At 40.2% G+C, this 17,373-nt stretch overlaps 2 long non-coding RNA genes across 9 annotated transcripts; both read left to right on the top strand.

Moving 5' to 3' along the window:
• The first annotated feature begins 77 nt into the window (after positions 1-77).
• On the top strand, positions 78-7,940 carry LOC121791932. 2 transcript variants are annotated; one of them, XR_006048777.1, is made up of 4 exons: positions 78-166; positions 7,473-7,552; positions 7,663-7,772; positions 7,846-7,940. It is a non-coding gene; the product is annotated as an uncharacterized LOC121791932 (long non-coding RNA). The 2 variants fall into 2 exon arrangements; XR_006048776.1 differs by lacking the exon at positions 78-166 and adding an exon at positions 7,278-7,333.
• Positions 7,941-8,674: 734 nt separating this feature from the next.
• Positions 8,675-17,083, top strand: LOC121791931. Of its 7 annotated transcripts, XR_006048774.1 has the most exons (10): positions 8,676-8,773; positions 12,516-12,598; positions 12,690-12,870; positions 13,506-13,990; positions 14,164-14,277; positions 14,375-15,539; positions 15,621-15,780; positions 15,862-15,942; positions 16,070-16,187; positions 16,760-17,083. It is a non-coding gene; the product is annotated as an uncharacterized LOC121791931 (long non-coding RNA). The 7 variants fall into 7 exon arrangements; XR_006048773.1 differs by having other exon boundaries at positions 8,675-8,773; positions 15,862-16,187; XR_006048772.1 differs by having other exon boundaries at positions 15,621-15,942.
• Positions 17,084-17,373: the final 290 nt, after the last annotated feature.

Raw genomic sequence — 17,373 nt, 5'->3', positions numbered from 1 at the left:
CCAAAATCGCAGACCCTAGTCACATTCCCTCCCTCAAAACGCGAAAAACTTCCAAAGCTGAAAAACGCGCGAAAACGCTTGCCTTGGTCGGGTCAACCCGGTGGTGGATTGAAGCGTGTAGATTTCTATTTTGGCTCATTTCTTCCAAATATTAGTACTCCAATCGGTTAGTATAGTCTATTTTTTTCATTCTTCCAAACATTAGTCTACCATATTTGATGGATTATTATGATAGTATATATTGTAGTGTAATTTATATAATTATTTGATGGATTGTTTATAGTATTATAATTGTATTGTAATTAATAGAAATATTTTGACCAATTGTTATGGTATTATAATGGTTGTATGTATATCTAATTTTTTACCCATATTTGATAGGTTGTTATGATAGTATATATTGTAGTGTACTGTAAAGAATATTTTTGACCAATATTGTGTTTGACATTAATGCAGATAGTATGACGTGGTGTGTCATTTATATTGGGGTGGAAATATAATTCCGGAACAGTTATTTTCATATGATCCTCCTTTTGCAAAAGGATTGATTATGTTGGATGAAAGTATTTCCTACGAAAAGCTTGTGGAAACAATTTGTGAAAGAATGGGGATAAACATATTTGAAAACAAACTTCAAATAGTAACGTAAATTCTTATGGATCTTCAATCACGTATATAGGTATTTTACTAGAAGAAGTATACATGCCACTAATGTTTAGTGAGAGTATGACTACAGGAGGTCAAATTGAATTGTATGTTGAGTATTCGTCAATTACTCAACAACATAGTCATCATCTCATGAGTAATGATGTTGGTACGTCTACGAGAGGCGAGAACCATATTTCGCTGCAACACAAGATTTTGATGTTGGTACGTCTACGAGAGGCCAAGAACCATGCTTCGATACAACACAAGATTTTGATATTGGAGGCGTGCATTTAGGGGACAGTGACAACTGTGATGTGGTTGAGGACATAATTGGTCCTGATAAAGCCGACTTTCTTGATCCACAATCACCTTATGATTCTGAAGATGTCGATCCGGATAGTACAGATTCAGATGGTGCTTCGTCGGATGAGGACCAATTTGTTGCTCCAAGAACATCCATTCCGGTTGGAGAAACAGTGGTTGGAGAAACATCAATTGGAGGAAGAGCAGTACGAGAAAGAGTAGTTCCACAGTTCCCACAGCCTGGTATGAACTATTTTCGCACCTTACCAGGTCCATATGATAGTTTTGATCCAAAAAACTTTGAGTCTGATGATCTCAATGTGCATTATTGGAGTGAAAAAGATCCGAGCAATGTCGGTTTGCATACTAAATTTAAAACCAAATTGGAATTGAAGTCAGCTGTAACTTTTTGGCATTTGGAAAAAATCCGACAATATACAGTTGAAGGAAAGAGATGGCATGCAGTTTGTAAGTGGCCACAAGGAAATCCGAAAGATAAGTCCTTACCGCCATGTTTGTGGGAGTGCCGAGCAACATTGAGGAAGCATGATGAACACTGGCAAATTAGAGTGTTTAGCACTGCTCATACTTGCATGGGGGATCGTAATTATAATGGGCACGCTAATCTTTCGTCGGGTATGATAGCGTTGAGTGTTCGACATCAGATAGAAAACGAGCTACAAGGTAAAAGCAATTGTGGCGGATATTGAAAATAGATTTCATGTGAAAGTTAGTTACAAGAAAGCATGGTATGCTCGGAGGACAGCTATTGAGCTTGTGTATGGTTCGTGGGCGTGGAATTTCAAAGTTTTACCAGGTTATTTGAATGAGTTGCAAAGACAAAATCCTGGCACAATTGTCGAATGGTTACATGATGAAAGATTAAGCAACGGTATGAACAAGGTTTTCAAGTACGTATTTTGGGCTTTTGGTCCAGCTGTGGAGGCTTTTCAACTATGCAAACCAGTTTTAACCGTTGATGGAACTCATCTACGTGGACGATATCGAGGTAAAATTCTTATTGCCGTTGGATTTGATGCTAATAAGAAATGTTTGCCTATTGCATATGCCATTGTTGATGAGGAAAACTACAAAGTTGGAATTGGTTTATGGAACGTATTAGAATTCACGTAGCCAAGCATGAAATATGTGTAATATCTGATAGGCATGTGGGAATCATAGATGCAATGAATTCTCCCATATGGAAAGAAGAACCCAATGTGGGGCATCACAGATTTTGCTTGGTACATGTTAGAAAAATGTTTTGCAGAATCACAAAGGCATCATGGTAAAAAAACTTGTTTGGAAAATTGGTATTGCTACAAGAAACGCAAGTTTAAGATCAGACGTCGTTTACTTCGAACCATCAACAACGAGGCTGTGCAGTACCTTGATGCCGTGGAGTTAGAAAAATGGAGTTTGGCGTATGACAAACACAAAAGATGGGGTGAGATGACCACTAATATGGTTGAATCTTACAACAATGTGTTGAGAGGCGCAAGACAACTCCCAATTAAAGCTTGCATTGATCTGATATTTTGGAGGACAATAGAATGGTTTAATGAGCGGTCAATTGCATCAACACAGTGTGCCACACCACTTACCCCGTGGGCCCATGAAAAGGTGTGCAAAAATGATGTAAAAGGTCAATTACATAATGTGAGAGTCCAAACACAATTGCAGGGCTTTACGTGGTTCGAACAAAGCGTCGAATTGGTGGAAAGGGCGGTAATAAGTGGAAGGTAAAGTACTTGGAGTCGAACTGCAAATGTCAAAAGTGGCAGATGTGGAGACTTCCATGTTCACATGCAGCGGCAGTTGCGCGGTTTAGAAACGAGCCCATGCTGTCGCTTGTTGATAACGTATACCGCACAAGTGTTTGGGTACACCAATATTCTACGGTGTTCAATCCAATCAGACACCAAGATTATTGGGCTGTGCCTGAATGGACTTTGCAATGTTCACGAGCCCAGTTAATGCCTAAAAGTCGAGGTCGATATCGTACTACTAGGATTCCTAATCAGATGGATGTCCGTGAAGCTGACCAGCCACGCGCCCGACGCCGATGTAAACATTGCCGTCAACCAGGGCACGACAGACGCAACTGCCCGAATGCTTCTTCAAGGATGGATACTCAGTTGGTAGATGATGCCGCTGACGATTTTATGCCTCCACCTCCATCAAGATCTGCAGTTCGAGGTCGTCATTCTATCAGCCACACTGATGATGCAGATCACGATTTTATGTCTCCACCTCCACCAAGATCTGCAGTTCGAGGTCGGCATTCTGTCAACCACACTGGTGGTACAGGCGACGACATTGGGCTCAGTGATATCCACATTCTCCACCTAGGTCTTCTGTGCGAGACGATTTTTTCGGGGTTGATTTAGAGAATGTCGTTGTGCAAGATACTCCTCCGTCTAGACTCTCCACCGCCAGAATCGGGAAGGGTATCCGTAGCTTCTTTACCCGGAGAAGGCGAGACAATTGAATGTGTAACAACTATTTAGTTGAATTGAAATTGTTCTGTTTATAATCGTAGCTATTTATTGAATTGAACATTGTAACGTTTACTTAAAATTTTGGCGAGGCAAAATTTTACCCAAGCCCATTTTTCCCCAAGTAAAAATGCCAATTGGAGTGGCGTTTTTTAAAACACGCCGACTACAGTGGTGTTTAATCAGAAACGTTACCCACTTCGGGTAGAAAGAAGTTCAAAAAATTCTAACTGTAAAACGCCATCGCGTTGGCGTTTTCCCAGAAAAACGCCAATTTGTTGGCGTCTTATGAAAACGCCACTGGGGAATGGCGTTTTATGCAGAATGTCCGCTACAACGTAGGAAATTTGGCAAATTTTTCCCCAAGTTAAAAACGCCAATTGGAGTGGCGTTTTATACAAAATCTTAGTGATATAAAAAGGCCAACTGGGAATGGCGTGTTTGTTCCTATCGTCGACCAATAAGTAATATAAAGAGTTCAAAATATCAATATGAATACGTGTAAAAAGAGGATTTATCAAATTACTAATATAAAGAGTTCAAATCAATGAAAAACCACCAATATCAATAGAATGTATCAAATTAATCATCTCGCCGTTTCCACATAAACAGACCCCGTATCCCCTTCCCAATTCTGGATGTAGATCTAGGGATCCTTGAGGGAGGAGTATCTTGAACAACAGCGTTCTCTAGATCCACCCCAAAAAAGTCATCTTGCACAAACGACCACGGTGGAGAAGTGGGGACATCACTGAGGCCAATATCTTCTCCGGTACCACCGGTGTGGCTGACAGAATGACGGCCTCGAACTGCAGATCTAGGTGGAGGTGGTTCCACAAAATCGTCATCGGAGCGGTGTACGGGCTGAGATGACGACTCTCCGCATGCGGTTTTCTTCTTGGTTCGTCGTTTTGCCTTTTGCCTTACGGGTACGTCCACGTCCATTGCAGAGCGCTGCGAAGGACGGTAGTCCATCCGCTCAGCCCCCGGATATCCGCAGTCCTTCTTCAATCATCCTCGAAATGGTTCCCAAAGCCGGATGTTCTTTCGTATCTTGGCCACTTAGAAAGTGGCGCACGTTGTGAAGTGTCTCCACCTACAATTATCAAAGTTAAATACATATCATAATATGAATTTAAATAATTAACTAGGGTTTGGTTAAGTATGAATAATTTACCGCGAATTTATGAGAAGATGCCGTTTCGTGGAAGCCTTGTTCAGCATGCACGCCAGGTTTGGTTAAATACACCACAGTTATCTGCCGAAACCAATCCATATATTCTTCGGTTGCAACAGGCTCATCACTGTACTCCAGATCAGTCCACACAAAAAGTGTCTGTTGTCCCACTCCTGTATATAATTGGCGTGCCAATTGGCGTGCCAATCACCCAATTTCGACTAGCTTTTCCACGGCGATCCTGTTTGCAAAATCAGTACCGTGGAAACGGGGGAGTTGCGGGATATACGGTTGGACAATCCTAAATTGGCGCAACACTAGGTGTGGCAGGTGTGGCTCAGCCAGATTCCAGCAAATAAGCGTTGTTATCGACATCCATACAGGACGACCGGCATCACAACTTTCCGGCAACTCCCGTTGGAGAAGGCATCAAATAAACACATGTAACACAAATTTATTCAATTAATTTCAATAAAAAAACACAAAACAAAAAACAATTTATAAGTTATGAAGTACCTGGTTGGCATGCATCATGGAGAACTGATCTCGGAAATTTTCAATACAATGTCCGGGTGCTTTTACATATGACGCCGGACCATTCCATCTACAAAATGTAAATATGAGCGAATAACACGAAGATTGATGAACATAAAGCTTAAAAAATGAATTAGTGAACAACTTACGCGCTTGCACATGGTAGATAGTCTGTATGCACGGGATCTAGCATCCTCGGTCTAAATATTGGGATTCTCTCCCAAGCCCACAGCTGAATAGAGTTAAGGCTCCCACGACATCCGTCCTCTTAGCAACGGCAGCTTCACACAAATTGGGTTTACAAGCAAGCAAGCGTCGCACCACCCCAGCTATATGTAGAACACCGTTCTATATCCATGAAAATTGCAGGTAGAAGAACGGAATTTTATTTCCGGTGGCATTCGGGATCATCAGACCACCAAGTAATAGCAGACAATAGATACGACCCGCTGAGCATATATGTTGTTGTCGTGCTCATCATTCAGCTCAATCCTCAATTGACGCGATAAGCTTGTCTGCTTAAAAGCCATTTCCTTCAACTCGGATGCGTCCGGTATGAATCCTAGAAAATCCAAACACATTTCCTGCCAATATCCGGTTGTGTCGGGGGGATAACCCGTCACAGCCTCTCCATCAACTTTCAGGCCCCATAAAACCTCCACGTCTTCCAATGTTACAGTCGCTTCACCGACTGGGAAGTGAAACGTGTGAGTCTCTGGCCTCCAACGTTCAATCAAAGCGGTGATAGATGGTGGTCAATTTCCTTTGGTGACCACACCTCAATAAACCGCCGAACCCCATCTGGTCCACTAGTGCCAAAACACGGTGATGTATGGGAACACCCAAATTATTCTTCATATGTCGGCAGCGTACGTATTCGGATGGAAACTCCTGCCCATATGTTATTAGAGACGTGTTGTCTCTGAAGATACAGTACAGAAGGATCCGCAGGACCACACGCAAGCCGACGAGCAGAAGCGAAGATGATGCCATAATTTACCTACACAGCATTCATAATCCAAATTTAACATTACCAAAATAAATCATTTCAATAATTACATACAATTAATCCAATTTCACAAAATGGAACACCAAAATCAAATAATTCACAATACACAAATTCATCTACACAACATTTCACATCAAAATCATAACACAATTCATCTACACAAAATTGACATTTTCAATTACAAATTTGTCCAACCTAACAATTTCAATTTGTCCAATTTCAAATTGCCCAGCCTAACAATATAAACAAAATTAACAATTCAAACTAAACAATATACATCAACCAAAACCACATAAACCAAATCAATTTGCCCAATTTTTTGCTATAACAACCCTAGGGGTTTAGGTTTATAATCAAATTTTATATATAAAATTCACTTAAATCCAAATAATCCAACATAATAATCAACATAATATCATTCAAACATCCAAAATGCATAATATTTCAACTCAATTCACAACCCATTACAACCCTAGCTAACTATCCAACAATTACTCTAATATGTAAAAGATAAGTTACTAACCGAAGAAAATATATGAATCTGAGGAAGAATAGCACCGATTGATGAATGGAGAGCGAAATCACGGAGAGGAGGGAATTCGCGGAGATTGGCGCTGCTTGGAGAAAAATCGCAAAGTGTGGTGTGGCTGTGATGTTTTCGCGATTTGGGGGTGGAGGCTGCTGCTATATCAGCCTGTTAAACACGCCACTCAAATTGGCGTTTTTTTCGATTAAACACGCCGATGTTATTGGCGTTTTGCTTTTAAACACACCGATGTCATTGGCGTGTTTTATATAATACACGCCAACACCAATGGCGTGTTTTAACGTAATGATAATTGGAAAGAATACGCCCAAAATACGGCACAAGTATAAAACGCCAACTGTGTTGGCGTGTTTGCGTATAGACACGCCAATATTATTGGTGTTTTTACTTATAAACACGCAAACTTCATCGGCGTTTTTTCCATAAATGGAATTGATAACAAAATGGGTACATTTACGTTATTTTAAAAACCAAATAGCCTAGAAACGCGATTTTGCCGTTTCAGAGATCACTATTAATGTTTTTAGTCGATTGCGATTCAGCAATTTTCCATAAAATGTACTATTTGCTTATCTCTTCTGTCAATTTATTGGTATTGTACTTATTGAAGAAATGAGGTTAGTTAGAGCGTAGGGCTTATGGATTGATTGTGATGTAGGATGCTGATTTACATTTTTGTCAGTTTAATTATATGTTTGTAACTGAATTATGTGGATTCGATAACCTTTTAACCCAAGGTTATTTTGCCTAACGCAGCCATTTTTAATAACCATGGACGGCTTTTGGGGTTTGCTACTGGCCCCATTCAGATCTGGAAAGACGGTGACTGCGTTGAGGTGGCTGTTTAATAATGTGAATTTTGAGACATTGTTTGTGCACAAACTTTTAATCAATGTAATTTCTTAGAGAAACTGAAAAGTTGAAGCCAGATTTTCTCTGTCGCCAGGAATCTTCGACCGATATCTGGCATGCGATTTGCACAGCTGTGAGATCAGCATGCTCCGTTGCACAAATTAAAGGGGAACAAGTGACCAGTTTGGGTTTTGCTGTTACCTGGTATGTGAGCTCTAATTAGTACAGTGCTGGATCCATCTTCCTACTATGTAGCTTATGGCCTGTTATTTACCAGGGGAAATTGGTCTTGTGTGCATTTGCCATTGATTCTGATGGAGAACCTGTGACAGTTTCTTTGACTCATGACTCAGAGGCGGAATGTTATAGTCTGGATGGCCATAGAGCTGTGAAGCAATCCGAGAGAATTAATTTATCCAAGTCACCAGTTCTGGAGTATTCGGTGGGAGTGTATCTCCTGAGATGCAGACACCAAGGTAATAGAAATGATACGATTGCGAAAGTATTGTTTTCCTCATACCGGATAATCTCATTTCATGATTCTCTAGGCATAGCTGCAGATTTTGTTTATCTAACTCTCTAGAATGAGCTTAGTGTGGATGACGTATGATGCATTACCTTTCTATGTCTTAGGCTATGTACTTAGCGGAGATCCATTTCCACTAAAACTTCATGCCATTGTCCTGAAAGCGATTAGTAAGTGAACTAGGATCCGATCATCTCTTTCAATCACTGAACTCAACCAACTCCTAAAAAAGTTCTGTTTGGTTCTTAGTAGCAATTGGTGGCCTTTTCTTCTTTTACTTCACATAGCTTTTCGTCTCAAGTTCTCCAAAAGTATGAAAAGCTAGAGACTTTCTACCATACATCTAGTTATGGATGATGATGCATACACGAGCACGACTAGCCGAGGTGAGATGATAGGGGTAAGCAATGGAGCTGCTGGAAGGGGACGTCAACAAGCCGACGTAGAAAAAGAAATGGAACAAAATGCAATTGATGATATCGTCTATTGTTTTGGTGATCGTCAACTCATATGCAATGTCTCGTATGTGGTCACTGCGGGGGTGGTTGTTGGTGCAAGAGTGGGTTGAGGTTAAACGCTTCTTAGGAGTCATCTTTACCTCTTTAAAGAGATGAAGACTATCTATTGCTTTCTTCTTATCAAGTTAGGATTATGGTCTTTCGTTGTAGCCTATAAACAGGTGCGTTTATCCTTTTATTAGTCCGTTTTCAACTTTCATTTAAGAGATGAATTTTTGTCAAATTTTTGTGTCTTGAAATTATCAATGCAATTCATTTAAGAGAGATGCATTTTTTGTCAGCAATTATCAATGCAATTTCATAGTTGAAGGTGCCAACTTTGTCTTGAATTATAATTTCTCATAGCAAATTATCCAACTGTTGTATTTTTTTTGACTTATCAAATGAACCTATGCCTTCGTTTGTGGTGCCAATCGTCTCATTGCTCGTTGTCCATACTCACCGAAATCCTTTAGTTCCCACCGTGACATTGAGTCTCTATTCCACGTTCCATAGAAGTCTTGCTCGAACTATATTCCGGCCTTAACTCTCTTGCGCACACCAACTATTCAATTAGAAACACACGTCTCCAAGGTGTCGCTGAAATGTCCTATTCCATTCTTTTGAGCTCAACTTTCCTGGTTTTCAATGTTCTTTGTGAATCTTTTAGAGCATCCGCAATGCGTCATCCGCAACGCGTCTCGTTGCGGTCTCTATCTCGTCTCGGAGAGATGAGACAGAAGCGAGACACCGTTGCATGGATGCGTCTCGGTCTCGTCTCGGCGGGTGTCTCGTTCCGGAGGGACGGCTGGCGCGCTGGCGCGCTGGCGCTAGGCGTGACGCCCACTCGCTGGCCCGCGAGTGGGCGTCGTCACGCTGACGCAATAAATCAATTTTTTAAATTCGATTTTAATTAAAAAAATTTAAAAAAATATAAACTGTAATGTTACCGTTTTTTTACAGTTTTCAACGGTTTCCTTTTTTTTTTTTTTAATTTTTTTACTCTATAAATACTCCTCTTTGATCATCTTTTTTACACACAAACACACCTCTATTCTTTTTAAATCATCTCTCTTTACTCTCTAATTTTCATCTCACATCTCCAATTTTCATCTAAAAAATGCCCGGCGACGGAAACGAGGGCGGTTCCGGCGGATATGACTTGAACGCGTTTGGCGACTGGGGGCATGTACAATGTCTTGGGTGCTGTCAGTTCCGGTTCGTCGACGCCGGCGTACCAACCACCCTATTTTGATGTGGATGCATACTCTCATCCCTCCGCCCCGAGGTATGGGAAATCGCAGGGATTATCCCAAATTCGGGAGGATTTTCCGGATGAACCCAATCCGGAAGGAGGACGCGGCGGTGGAAGCTCCAGGGGTCGCGCATTCGACGCCGTGGAGGAAGAGGAGGCGGCGGCCGAGGAGGAGGAGGGTATAGGCCGTCATCCATACAGCCGGGCGGACGCGATGACTCTGTTCAACACTTGGGTCAGCGTCTCGTACGATCCCATCGTCGGTAATCAACAAACCCGCAAGTGTTTTTGGGAAAAGGTCACCGCTGCCTATAACGAGAACAAGCCGGCTCGGTCCCGCCGCCGCACCCTGAAGATGCTCTGCAGTCATTTTGACCGCGTCGACAGAGATGTCAGAAAATTTTGCGGCATCTACAAGAATGAAACAACTCAATACCAAAGCGGAGCCAGTGGAGCAGACATTATGAGAGCGGCTTTGCGAGTCTTCTTTGCAAAAACGACAAAGAATTCAAACATGTCGATGTTTGGGAGGCCGTCAAAGACGTTGAAAGGTGGGCCGGCGGTGTCCAGTCCAGCAAGGGCTCGAGCTCGAAGCGCACGATGCACACGTCGGGTGGCCAATACTCGTCTAGTGAGGGCGGGTCAGGCAGCGCCTCACAAGAGGTTGAGGGCACGACCACCGATGCAGGGGCTCCTCCCGTGTGCACCGTCAGCCGCAAGGGACCAAGGCGGCGAAGGTGGCTAGAGGGAGGAGGGGCCGAGGCGAATCATGCCAGGCGGGCTCGGTCTCGGGCTCGAACACCCTATTGTCCTTGTACTTGACCGTCACGATGGCGGATACTTCCCGCATGACGCCTCCACAATATCAAGCCCATCTTGCCGGAATTGAGTATATGGCAAAACAAATTGGTATTCCGCCTCCAGGTAGCTTGAGTGCACCGCCACCGCCTTCGGGGATGATTTGCCGGCGGAGTAGTTTTTTTAATTTCTATAAAATTGTATTTTAAATTATGTAATTTTTATTTTTTTAGGATTTTAATTATGTTTTTTTTTAAATTTTAAGTTGTATTTTTATTTTATTTAATGAAGTGTGTTTTTTATTAATTGAATTTGTTGGAAAAAAAATGAAATTGAATGAATTGTTAAGGGATGAGATGGTTAAGAAACGGTTAATACATGGAGGGTTGCAGGTGCTGTCTATTAGTTAAGAGATGTGATGAAAAGTACAGTGGGGCCCATGAATAGTGAAGAGATGAGACGGTTAAGAGACGGATAAGAGACAGCGTTGCGGATTGCCTTAGCGACGGAAATAAAATCATGGGCTACGTCCTCGTTTCCTACGAGGGATGAGTTTGTTTCGTTTTCCAAATGACGTAGGCACCACCAACCTTACTACATAGCACTAGGAGTTGAGCCACCTCTCAACTTCGCCAGCTTTCAATTTTCTTTCCAAATCTTCATCGCAATGTGAACAATATCTTGGGCTATGCCCTCTTCGCCAATGAGGGGTGTGCAATGTTGTTAAAAACGCGCTCGGGGCGCGGGTCGCCAGGGTCGAGTCCGGCTTCGCCCCAACATGGGTGAGCCGAGCGAGATACGTGGGGCGCAGTGGGGGCGCGCCTGGGGCGGTGGGGGCGTTTGGGTCGACGAAGGGGGCGTGAATCCGTTTTTGTGTAAGGAGGGAGGAAGCTGAAACTTTTTTTTTATTTTATTAGTATTTTAATATGGAGTCCTTCTTTTGATAAAACCTACCCACCGCCTCTTTTTGCCTCTAATCATTTCAACTTTTTACTTTTCCTTTTTTATACTTAATTTATTATTATTGCCAACTTTTGATGTTTTCCCAAATAACTTAATTATAAAATTCATTAATTAAATATCAAAACAAGTAAATAGACTATAATTCCTTCGATAATGATTTTCTACCCAATGTCAGATTGAATTTCAAATATTTTTTCTTCTTGTTATGTAAGTATAAGTATTTATATATTAGTGACTTATATTTAATCATTATTATTACTAATATATAAATAATAACTAATTTTACGCCCGGATTCGTGGGTCCCTCGCCCCGCGACCCGGGATCCAGCGTCATCTCCCCGGACCAACCCGCGACCCTAACAACACTAGGGGTGTGTCACGATGTTTGTCAGCAACATCTAGTGATGTTGGGATGTTGTAACAAAGGCCTCCACTAGCTTTATTGTTTGGCTGTCATATAGTGGTAAGTGTACATAGAAAAGACAAGTACAAGGGGTTATGCACAATTAACAACTTTCCCTGATACTCTTTGGTGCCGAGCACTTAATGGTAGACTTCAATGATCAATCTGGAAACTACCATAGTAGAAGCTTCGAAGATGCAGTTTTCATGGCTTCTTCATATGATTGGAAAGCCATGAAGGAAGAAAAAGATAGTTTATTTATTTAATATTTCACAGGTATTGATGTTTTCAACCTAATAATTTGTATTTTGCTAGATAATTGAATTGCAATGTTGAGCATGTGTACTGTAACGGAACATACATTTCTTTAGAAATCGTGGTTCCCATTATTGTAATGTGTTTGCTACTGATAAGGTGGTTATGTATCATTATTTTAAATAGCTTAGCTCAACGAATTAGTGGATTTGGTTCATAAATTGTTTAATGTTGAAAACTGCTATTGCAGCTTCTGTGGGTCAAAGAAAATTTGAGGGAGTCCTGGTCAATGACATTTAGGTGAATGGATTTGAGCGATTGGTTATCGTATAGGTAGGCTGTCTAATTCTTCCCCAAGACTGTCTCTGGTACGGTAGTATTACTGAAAATAAAAGCCTATACTAAATATTGGTCATTTAAACAGAGCAACGGGAGATGATACTCGAAGTCTACGCACAACAGTCTGCAAATGGACTTATTTGGGCCATGCGCATATGCAACAGATCAATGAGACAGTTTCCCGTGACATGGAAGCTCTTGGATGGGATGATGACTTTTGGGAGGAAATTGGTTTAGGTGATCTTGTGGATAGCCATCATTCCAAGGTAGGTATGTTTTTTGTTATCCTTATGAACCAGTGATGTATTTTTCAGTTGCATAAATTTGTATGGTCATTTATACCTCAAGTGCTACATAAAATGTTTTTCTAACAATGGGATGCATTAGATGTACCATTTGGATCTATCCAAAGTCTATCATCAAAAACTGAAAGTTGGTATTTTATAAATGTATGTAGTTGCATAATCATGGTGTAATCACTGTTTTCCAGCAATCTACGAGGTTTTACAGATCATTTGAGAGATCTTTGAGGCATTATAGTAGTTCCCTTATTTAAGGAGCTATGAAAAATGGCTTCTTTGGAAATAGTGTCTGAATGAGAAGGTCTTCTTTAAATTATGAGTGAAATATTCTTGCGATCTAAATTATGAAAGTATCTATATTTTTTTTGCCTTGGGCATCTATGACTAATATTTTGTGTGTGCTTGTGGAGCAGGAAACACTGAGAAGTGTTATGCTACTTGAAAGTCTTCCTTTAACTAATCGCTAATAATTCCCCTAAAAAAACTAATCACTAATAATTTAGTCTCAGCTCAAGTAATAGTTGCATTAAATATTTGTCTTTGTTCTATTTTCTTGTATATCTCTTTCTTGATGCTTATAGATAAAACACTGTATACAGGATGCAGTGTAGCTTTTCCCGGTCATGCTTTGGGCTGTGGTCTGACACCTAATGCCTCAAAGGCAAGAAAACTTACGAAAAGTTCACTTGATTACAGTGATTGCTTGAGCCTATAATTGATATAAAATATCCAGTTCAGATGGAGATAGCAGCACATACTCCATCTTTCTAGCAAATTATCCTAACTGATGTACATTACAAGTCCAGTTGGACCAAGAGACATGCTCGCTAGTGTCTTATTTTATCCTTTTTGCTAAGAAACATTTTTCTGTTACCAAGAACTGGGTTTACTAGCTGGGACACCAGTTGGTAGATGCAATGTTATCAAATAGCGGATATGGCGGCGCCATGGCGCTATGACATGGCGTTCAGTGGTGGAAACGCCATAGTACCATGTCGATGTCATAGCACCTCCATATCCAACATTTGACAACATTGCATGTGTACTGTATTTAGGAATGGGGCATTATGCAAGAAACATGGAGGTTAGAGTTGTATTTTATACTTAATTAATTGTTTAAAGTGTTTTAAATGTTATACTTTAATTATTTTCTTATTTCTGAATTATATATAAATATATAAGTATTATTTTATTTATTTAATTATTGACCGCCATATCCGCCATACTAATACGCCATATCCCTGTGGCGGTTTTTAGGCGAACCGTCATAAGCCGCCATACGAGATTGATAACATTGGGTAGATGCTCATGCTGGTGGTGTGGGGGTCATGGAAAGTGTGCCTCCAGAAATAACAGAACATGAACCAGCAGGTTACTTTCTTCCATTCCTCCATGAATGTGACATTTTAAGCATAACAAACTGAGTTTGTTGTACATATTTTACAATTGATTGATGTTGAATGTGCAGAAGATGGGGAGGAGGAAATATGTCATCGCATGGTGTTAGTATGGCTATATCTAAGGCCAAGTTATTCAGTACAGATTTATTTGTTAACAATATTGCTTTCAGTGACACTGACAACTTCCACTGTGCCACTGGTGATTAATGGGCCGTAGAATGAAACTGGATATAAATTATGTGTCTTCTATTCAGTTCACCTCCTTAACACCCAGATAATAAAATGAATACCTAGCCACACGTGCTACTTTAGCAACTGGATTTTTCTTAGAGTCTGGAATTGCCAGAGGAGTTACCTTATTGGATTAATATTCTCCTCTATGGTACCTATAACCTTCTAGTTTACATCTAGGCATTACTGCGAATGTCTTGTGGCTGGAAATACAGAGTCCTCATGCCAACTTGTACATGGATATTTATTAGTATTATGCACGAGGAACTTGTGAACTGCATGTTTTATGACTTTATTTTGATTTATCATATTCTAATACTTTTTAATAAGATAAGTGAGTCTGTTATGAATCTTCGTGCATGTCCAAACATTGAGTCTGCTTCCTGTCTGTTTGAGAACATCTCAGTAGCTGCTTGGACAGTTTGAGTTCCATGTGGAGAGTATGCCTTCAGGCTTTCCAGTAAGTTAGGACGTGGCAAGATGGAGACTCTTCTAGTTTTGTAGTCTAAAAGTAGCGTCCCTGCTTCTGCAATGATGGAATACCTTAGCCTTTGAATATTTCATAATGGAAAAGTTATACTATCATATCTACAGAGGGCATGTTTTATATTGGTTTTTTTTTCTCTGATGCAAGGAGGGACATTTCTTTTCACTTTCACGATTTGAGTATTGGCTTGCGGAAGGAGGCCAGAGCGCTAGTGGGGCATTATTTGAGCACATCTTGGACGGCCATCCTGCATATCAAGGCCTGGCTAACAGAGCAGCTATGCCCTTGTTAAATTGTGTTTCTAGATATATAGTCACATCTATGTTGTTCTTTACCTAATCTATACCACAATTTTTTTCTTTATAAGGTGTTTCAGTGTACGAGCTTCTGAATGAGATACTGGAAAAAATGGTAATGAATGAAATACTGGAATCAATGAAGCAAGAAATGAGTTCTCCATTTCTTGCTGCGTTGACAAAAGACATTCATGTGCTTCCTGATTTCCATGGAAACAGGTGAGAACTTAATACTTTATCAGGAAGTACGATAATTATTTCACAAAATTGTTGATATTATTTCCTAAGCTTTTAGTCTAGATCTCCTATTGCAGACCCATTATCCAAAGGGGTGATATTTGGCCTTACTATTATTGATACAAGTGAGAGACAGCTGGCTCTTTTATACCTTGCCACAATACAAGGTGTAGCTTACGGGACACGACATATAGTAGAACATTGCAATGAGAAGGGGCACAAGGTAAGGAAATTGGTGCAGTGTGCTTTAATTACCTTCGCCATATCACATTTAGAGCTGATTATCAACTGCTGTCGAAAGCAGACAAAACGGTATCAAGTCATTTCTTACACTTTAGTAGGCTTGTAAAATGTGTATAGATTCAAGAGCATGCAGATATCACAGGTTCTATTCTCTCTATCTCTCTCTCATGGATACATATATGACTATTTGACATCTCTGATCTCTCTATCATTTCATCTGTCAACCTAATTAGTCTCATTAGTCATTCGTAGTCTATTATGTTCAACAGGTTATCCCATAACTCTTCCTCGGGAAAACGAAGCTGTGCTGCTATTCTTGGTGATGTTGCTTCGAAGATGTATTCCACTGTTAGAGAGGCCATGCAAGCACTAAATGCACCTGGCCGGGTAAGAAGCTACTGTACAATTACGGTCATTCACATACATAATAAAAGAGACTCTAGAATTGTGTGCGTGTGTTGGCCTAATGATAGAATGATTAATGTCTGAGGCCAAAGGTCTCGGGTTTGAGTCAAACCGTGACACGGCCTTTAATTTTGCATTCATTTATCCATCAAAAAAGGGATACTCATACTCCAGAATCGCACAAATGATATCTAATAATCTAAGAGCATCCCAAGGGTTGGAGAGGGAAAATGGGGAGGTAAAGAGAAATAACTACCATATTTACCTTCTTCATAAAATTTCATGCTCCAAAGGAAGGGGTTTACCTTCTTTCATTTTGAGAAGGTATCTTTACCTCTTCTTTATAGAAAAGGTAAAAAGTTAGTTATTTTGTTTGCCTTTTTAATTTACCTTCTTTCCTTGGAGTCCATTACTTTTTAAGAAGGTATAATAACCTTTTTGAGAAGGTAAATGAGATGTATACCTTTCTCCCTTGGAGATGCTCTAAGTGATAAGGTATTTCATGAGATTTACGATCTGCTTTTGACGCTGCCGACTGTTTTCATCCTATGCAGGTGGTGTATTCCTCTCACGACCCGAAAGTAAGGAAGTATCACGACACTAAGTGTCGTATCTTCCGTGATCTTTACCAGCAGCAACTATCCCAGCGTGCAATGATAAAAGAAGCTCTTTCAGATGTCTAGACTTTGGAATAGAGATTGAGAAGTTGAAGATACAATAATAAGTTTAGTAAGTATTTTACTTGAATACAATTTGTTTACACGAATTATACATTGAATTTGTATGGGAATATTACAGCCCACAGCCTGTGGAAGTTTACAGGTATATATGTTGAACGCAATAAATAGACAACATAGTTGCTACATATTTATCTTAAAGGTGTGCAAAAAAAAATACAAGTAATTGAAGATTTTAGCCTTTTATTATCTCAGGTAAAGAATGAGAATTAAAATATACTACTTTTTTTACTGGGTACAAGTAAATGGCATTGCTGGATTGTGAGGCTTATGGTATGAGTGGTTAATTACAACTTAATATATAGTATAAGAAATGAATCAAATCAAAACTCGATCTTTGTAACTAAGACCAAACTAACTCATTATATAATTATAAGGTGATCAACTGATTACGTTATATGGCAGATTTTAAAATTATTTTATGCCATAAG

This window comes from Salvia splendens, unplaced genomic scaffold, assembly GCF_004379255.2.
Source record: "Salvia splendens isolate huo1 unplaced genomic scaffold, SspV2 ctg971, whole genome shotgun sequence".
Taxonomy (NCBI): Eukaryota; Viridiplantae; Streptophyta; class Magnoliopsida; order Lamiales; family Lamiaceae; genus Salvia; species Salvia splendens.
Note: the sequence above shows the minus strand (reverse complement) of the source record. Positions and strands in the feature narration are given on the sequence as shown.